A 7,764-nucleotide genomic window follows, 5' to 3' on the forward strand; every position below is an offset into this window, starting at 1 on the left:
ACTTGGCTAAATAACTAGGTTAATTTGGTTGTGTTTTAAGAGGTCTAAAATTGTACACATAAGAACATCGTCCTTGTGCAAGCTTGTAAAGAACTACCAATATATTTATTTTTAACTTTTGTTCATTCCCTCTTTGCCTGAATCTTCGGACGAAGCCCAACTTGTTTTATCCACTCTCTTAACAAATATCTATTGATTTGGGCCTAGTTGGATGGTACAAACTTTACTATTCTAACTAGGTTTGGGCCCCTAGATTTCATGTCCTTACAGTTACTATGGAGTCACATCAACAGCTAGGGTGTCTATTTTTCAGTATGAAATTTTATTGAATTACATCCCCATAGTAAAAAAGAATATAGAAGCCATACAAGTTGAAAAAATGGGGAAATTTTATAAATCAAAAAAATCAAAATTCTTTAGAACCACATGATCAATTGTAATAAGCAAATCTAGAGGGAGATAAAAAAAAATAAAAAAAAAAATAAAAAAGAAGAAGAAGAGACGTTGGTTTAAGTATTTGGATTGTGTCTTATCTTGTGATTTTCTCATTTTTAATGCAACTGCATAAAGGTAGGAATCTCCATATAGTCTTAGAAAAATGATGTTTATATTGTGTGAACTTACTTACCAACTAGGAAGACACTATAAATAGATGACAGCAAAATCAATGCATGCACCCCAAAACATAAAATATTAGATCTTTTTGATTATGTGTGTATATTAGCATGTGAGTGTTTGTGTATAAAAAATAAAAAATAAATAAAAAAAAAACTCTTGGTGTTAAATGTTGTGGACACCTGTCACCGTTTTAATTACTATTTTACCCACCATTTGCTCATAGGTTACCTATTAAGTTGCTTGTTTTTAAGCTGGATTGTTTCTTCAAGTTTGTCTAAGTCTCAATTATAAATAAAATGATAAGGCTATGCTAAAATATTTTTTATATTATCTTTTGGTTGTGTAGGCTGTTCATATTTTCTACCAGTTGATTACATATTATCTATTAAATTGCAAGTTCAAAAGCTAGATTGTTTCTTCAAGTATGTCCAACTCTCAATTATAAATAAAATGAAAAGGCTATACTAAAATATTTTTGTATTATCTTTTGGTATGCTAAAATAATTTTTATATTATCTTTTGATTTCTACCAATTTATTATGGATTATCTATTAAATTGCAAGTTCACACAAGCTGGAATATTTTTTCAGGTCTCTCTAAATGTAAGTTGTAAATAAAATGAAATGTTTTGCTAAAATAGTCCTCATATTATCTTTTAGTAGTGTAGGCTGTTCATTTTGTTATATTGATGTGCCACAATTTAATTTTGTTAAACTATCCTATGCATTGCATGGATTAGCGACTAGTATTTCTAATTCTAGACGACATCATTTTTATCCTTTTCTTCTAATCGTTTCTTCATGCTGTGTATTTTCCTCTTGAAGCTATACATCAAAGGAAATAGTCAAATTTTACAAGTTTACAACAAACTCCCTCCTTATCTAGGAATAGAAAAATTTTTCTATTGGAAATCTAAAGGCTTTTCGTTTGACACTTGCTTAACACCTTGGTAGAGCCAACTTTAGACAGAGAGCCACAAAGACACTAGCTTGATATCTCGGTTAAGCCAACTTTAGAAAAAGAACTACGAAGCCCTGCTTGAAGTTTGCTCGATACTCGCTTAAGCAAATTAATGCAAAATTGTTTTATCACTTTCATAATTGGATTCTTGTTCTATCCAACTTCTAATATTACAACCTGCTTATATTTAACAAATATACAGCATAAGCAGATTTTTAGTTCTTAAGCCAGAACTAAGATGAGAAGTGGCCCTAGTAAACAACAATGGGAAAACAACTTAAATTGAGGAAAGCTTGATAAGTTATATATAAGGTCATCTATAAAGGTTCGTGATTACATCCCTATTAAAAAAAATATTTCGGCATGCATGTGAAGGTGAAACATGCCCTAACATCCTCGGAAAAGTGATCATCACTTTCAAATATATAGTAAGGTGGGGAAAATTATATAAACTATGTCAGAACACAACTATTTGCTTTCGTTCAACAACTCTTCTGCATGAGAAATTTGATTTTTCTCCTGTCTGCAATGAGTGAGTGCGTGTTAAGATGTTTCTCATGGACAGATTGTGCACTTCTTTATGAAAGTTCAAATTCCATTCCTTGAAATCATACAACGTAATTAACTGCTTGGTACACAAATTGTTTAACCAGGAGCAGATATAAAAAAGCCTGGTGAGTTACAATTGTACATTTTCATGCTTGGTTCACATATTCCGAAATGATTGCATCGAAATATAGCACAGGAAAAGAAAAAAGATTATTAAGCATTGGAAAAAAAAAAAAAAAAACTAAGAAAATAGTGCAATAATATCTATCAATAAAAATAAAATTATGGCATGGTAACTTGATTGATTCCACCATTTGACTAAAATTTTATTCTAAACTCATGTGATAAACCGATAATATAACTTGTTTTGAGTACAATCACAAGTAGAATTCACGGTAAAAAAAAAAAGAGGACAAATTCGTCAATGCCTTGCATTGCGTTTCCTTGATATCTTTGAGGAATAATCTTGAAGACAAAACTAACATCAAGATATATATATATATATATATATATATATATATATATATATATATATATATATATATATATATATATATATATATATATATAAAGCTGAGAAAAGTTGGTTCCTGTATTTAAGGATGTGTTGACAAATAGGATAACTGCCTATTTAAAATTTAGGCACATATACAGTTTTTTAAAAAATAGTTGTACGTTACAATGCTAGGCTTTTTAGACTTCAGACACCTCTTACTTTAAAAATTGATATATTACATTTTTTGGTAACACTACGTCACCGTTTAAAAGCTACAAATTATAATTTTTCAGTGCGTTAAAACACCTTTTGGGAGCCCGGTATAAAAGGAAACTAACCGCTTAAAAAAAAAAAAAAAACTTGCTCCGCGGTGATAGAAATAGAGAGGCGAGGAGACCTGGAGAAAGAAATAGAGAAAGAGGCAGAGTTAGAGACCTCTCAGGCCAGTACCACCGTCGGACTTTGACCACCAAAATTCTTGCTTCCCTCGACTGGCGATGCACTGTTACAGAGTGAGTTTTCTTTTTTTGCTTTCTTTGTTTTTCGATTTTTTTATAAATTTTTATAAGTAAAAACCTAAATCTGCGATAACTATAATTTATGTTTACAGCAATTTGGGCCGCTCACCAAACTTAGACCGCCGGAACTGCAAGCACACAGAAAGAAACCGTTAAGCCATACATCCGCCACCCAGATAGTCGAAACCGGCTCCGGTCTTTTTTCTTTCCATTTTTTAGATTTGGGAATGAAATGTTACTTTAATTGATTTTTTTTTTTTTTTGTTGAATGGATTTAGATTTGATTCGTTTTTTTTTTGGGATTTTGGGTATGAAATGTTATCAAAATGTTTGTTTCCTCAATTTTAGATATTTGCTTTTGTTTTGTTTTTTGTTTTCTGTTTCATTGAGATTACTGAAACTCTTCCCTTGTTCGTTCTCTGGCCGTTTCGTTTCTGCAACTCCATACACACAAGGTCAGTATAGCTTTGTTAATTTTACTGTTTTGGATACTAAATCTGTGTAGTTTACCAAATTTGGCCCACTTTAGTTCCATTTGTGTTTTCCGTTTCAAAACAACAGACATAGGGAATAGAAAATCCAAAATCGCAAACCAATTTTGCCTCTTCAAAAATTGAAAAGAACCCTTTTCTTTTATCAAGGAACAATAGCATCTCTTACAATCTGACCCATTTTGTAACTGTCAAATTCTCCCATTTGATCATACACACATGGATAAACCCTTTTCTCCATCAAATTCCTTACGCATATTTATTCCTTATTAATTGTTGTTGCTCTCTATCAATTGGTAAGCCCTATATCTTCTTTAAATTTCATTGACTTCCTATGCATTTCATGCATCAAAGTAAGGTATTTCCATGCTCATGCATAATGATTAATTTAGCATTAGTCGAAAACTTGGGTTAGCAAATTTTCATATGAATGTTAGGATTGTGAAAGGGAAGTTTGTCCTCCCCATTGCATTTGGGTGTAAAAATTTGACAGAATCAAAATATGCTGTTGTTTTTTACAGTAGCAGGTTTAATTATGCACTTGAAGTGTTCGATAAAATGCCTAAAAGATGCAAGGTTGGTTTTTATTGGGATGCTTTGGTCTCAAATTAACGTCTCTACTTTTTTGTTTTGAGAATTTTTCCAGAGTGAAATTTTGAGTAGAAACAAACAAATAAATAGTAAATAGTTTGTTAAATAAATGTGTTACTGCATATTAAGGGATTATTTACTTAATATGGTTGTGTGATTATTTACTTTTTGATAGTTTGTTTGGCGTGTTTCTATCTTTCATCTCTCTTCTGTCATTTTAAAAAACCTTCTTACCCTTTCATTTTTTGTTGCAATTCAGATTCGCTGAGTTTTTCCTGTCAAGTACTAATAATTCATTAATATGCCAAATTTTTGAGGGCCTCAATTACATTTTCACTTATCAGTAATTTTGTATATTCAATGACATTTTTTTCCTCACGTGCTAATGTAGATCTATCATCTCGGCTCTGGCTTATAAGACAATTGGTAGCTATTCAAGAAGAGCTACTTGATTAAATAGAAAGGTCAGGCCAGCCTAATTTTCCTTCGTTGCTTTCATTTAAATTTGTATCTCTTTATCATTTGTTAATATTTTATTAAAAAAAACTTTAAACAAAAGCAGTTTAAAAAAGATGGGTTTAGTATTTTTCTTTGAATTCTTTGGTCTCAAAATATCATCATTAGTATTTTTTTTTTTTTTTTTTTAAAAGCACTGGGAGTATCGCCCTATTGAAAATAGATGTGTTTAGGAAAGGCCTAGGAGAAGATAGAACTATGAGAAATTTAGAAAATACAGCTACTGATGGAAGAGAAAAGTAATTGCCATTAACACGTTACCATCAAATCGTCGGAACTACCATCGGTAAAGGTTTTCTTTTCTTTCTTTCTTAGATCTGGGTATGAGATTGGTTGGATTGAATTTATTTAGGTATTTGGATTACACTTGGTTTTTTTTTTTTTTTTTGGGTTTTCACAGTAAAGAAACAGGATTTTTTTTTTTTTTTTTAGATTACAGAAATCACTAAAAAATATTGGTTTTAGTTTGGGTACTTCTGTTTCTAATCTTAACCAAATCGTTGGGATTAAATAAATATAGGAAAGGCCTACAATTGATGTTTTTTTTTTTTTTTTCCTTTTTTGATTTCCCAAAAATTGATCAATAACTTGCTGAGATGGGGGAGACTCCAGTGTAATTTGTTCATGTAATCGTGTATAGTGAATTGTGGATATAAATCAAACTTTTACTTCCTATATTAAATTTTAATTGAAATAGCTTTATAGTCTCAATAAGGATCAAGAACGCCCTGACTCTCTTGAGGCTCAAATATCCACACATTTCCTTTTTCTTGATTTTATCAATTTGAGTACTCATTGACCAACTAAAAACCTTAAGAATTTAAGTATATGAATTGTGGCATTAAACCATGTGCTATCTTTGTCATATCCTGGAAAAGAAACCAAGCATACCCAATCTTCAATGACCTGTGAAGCTTAATCCTGTGTTTTCCTGCCAAGTAGAAGCAAGTTAAGGTGGAAAATTAAATTTTATGATGCATACATTGATGTAAACATTTTTGTTATTGTCAACCCTTTAATTTCCTGGACCTGTTTGGGCTTATAGTTGTCAATCGGACTCAAATTAGAGTTATGAATGAGATTTACACTACTTTGATTCAAAAGAACAAAATCAAGCCCTCTCTCAAAACTCTTTTTAAAAAACAGAGACTGCCAAGAAGAAACCTGCACTTGACCATAAATTAGTACTCAAAATAGCTAAATTGAAATTCAGTGACTGATAGAAGTCAGTTCTTTACATGGCAGGAAGAAAAAGAGATAGAAAGTCATGCCCCTGTCAGACATCCAATTTATCTACTTGTTTCCTTTCTCTGCATTTTACAAATCCTTTGGAGATTGGTACCCCTCTCCTGGCTTATCAGATATATACTGAATAACCTGCTTCACAGTGAGCATAAAGCATATTTGAACGCCAAATGTTTGTTGAAAATGAGTGATAAATGAGTGATAGAAAATCTAATAGCCTATGTGCAAATAAATATTAGCTACAACACATTGCCAAACCATTTAGACCAACTTTATAGCAATTCATTATTATTGTCTCTTTTACTCTCCACAAAGTTTTATGCTTAGAGCTTTAACATAATATGTAATTCATATCTATGAGAAATACCTAATTCGAGGCAACTGGCCTCCAAGAATGAGAAATAAGATTTAGAGAGAATAGAGAAGATTAGGAGAGAACCGTTGCTTATTTCATTCAATGGTCCTTACAATCACCACTCAAGCAAACCACTAATATCCAGTTTTCTTGAGTATTCAAAGCTATTCCAAGTAAAGCCATATATGTTGCATTCTAACAACCTATATATCTAACTAACTGACAGCAACTAACGGATGTTAACAGCTTTTATGGTAAAAGACTAACAACTCCCTAACTCTAATGCAGCGGCGTAGGACAAGTGTACATTAGGCAACATCAACAATAACAGCTATGGCAGCAAGTCAACTTTAGCAGCAACATCACAGGTGTTGCTTGATGACTCTTAACATATACTATATTGTTAAGTAATAAAATAGTTTACTATATTTTAATATACAAGTTACAAGGAAAGTTTTGATGCATCGGTTAAATATGATCTGTCATGATTTATTATTGCATATTATTTTCCTTGAGTTTGGCAATGATTTGATTTGATGCAATGATTTGATATGTTTGGGTTTTTACCAGAATGAGACTGATTTTCAGAATTTATGATGGCTGAACCAATGCTCATGATTGGTGGCAATAATGCTCAACATAAGTTGCTGCATAACTCATGTTGGTGCTGCTGCTGGAGGTTTAAAGTAGCTGCATAATTGTTGGTGTTGTTGTTGCTTAAAGTCAAATTCCTTTTTTAGACACTATATGCTTAAATATATTACATTATTTAAGTTTGAATGTATGCCATGGAAGTATCATAACTAAGTTTGCCTAGGATGCAAAGCTCATAATTAAAATGTAAAATGTTCCTGGGCATTGTGCGGGTTAAACACTAGTATATATAAAAGCAGAGACCTCATATGGGAGTGTATGAGGTCTTGTCAAGTGGCGCTCTAACTTTGCATTTGGCCTTTTTTTACCTCTTTCATTAAGTTTTCCTATATTAATATGTGCTATGATGGTCCCAAGCGTTTTAACTGTTCAGTTTTCTATTAAAAAGTGAGAATACACAATTTGACCGATTCACTAATATTTCATACTCTATTTCTTTTTTGATGAAGTTTCATACTTTTCTCACAACCCATAATTTTGGAAAAAGTTTGTGTTCTAGAAATTTTCTTAGCACAATCCTTCAAATGGTCCCATTGTCTTTTCAAAGAAGACATTTCTTTTGAAGAAATTGTTTAATGCAATCCTTCTATGTATAACTCTTTCTTCTTCCATTTCCCTTCTGTTGGTGCAAACACAATAATAATAGAAATAACACAACGAGAAACTAAACAATACTTCTTAATATTATTAATTTAAAGAAGAAAAATTACACAATACTGTTTGGACTGAAATGCGGCACTCGCTTTCTTTAAAGAGATTCAAGCCATTGGT

General features: G+C 31.5%; 1 long non-coding RNA gene across 5 annotated transcripts; it reads left to right on the forward strand.

The window, feature by feature from the left end:
- Window positions 1–2,947: 2,947 nt before the first annotated feature.
- On the forward strand, window positions 2,948–7,266 carry LOC142642196 (uncharacterized). 5 transcript variants are annotated; one of them, XR_012845611.1, is made up of 7 exons: window positions 2,948–3,135; window positions 3,234–3,336; window positions 3,532–3,596; window positions 4,154–4,208; window positions 4,615–4,687; window positions 6,628–6,707; window positions 6,910–7,266. It is a non-coding gene; the product is annotated as an uncharacterized LOC142642196 (long non-coding RNA). The 5 variants fall into 5 exon arrangements; XR_012845609.1 differs by having other exon boundaries at window positions 3,234–3,596; XR_012845610.1 differs by lacking the exon at window positions 4,154–4,208.
- Window positions 7,267–7,764: the final 498 nt, after the last annotated feature.

Source organism: Castanea sativa, chromosome 7, assembly GCF_040712315.1.
Source record: "Castanea sativa cultivar Marrone di Chiusa Pesio chromosome 7, ASM4071231v1".
Classification (NCBI taxonomy): Eukaryota; Viridiplantae; Streptophyta; class Magnoliopsida; order Fagales; family Fagaceae; genus Castanea; species Castanea sativa.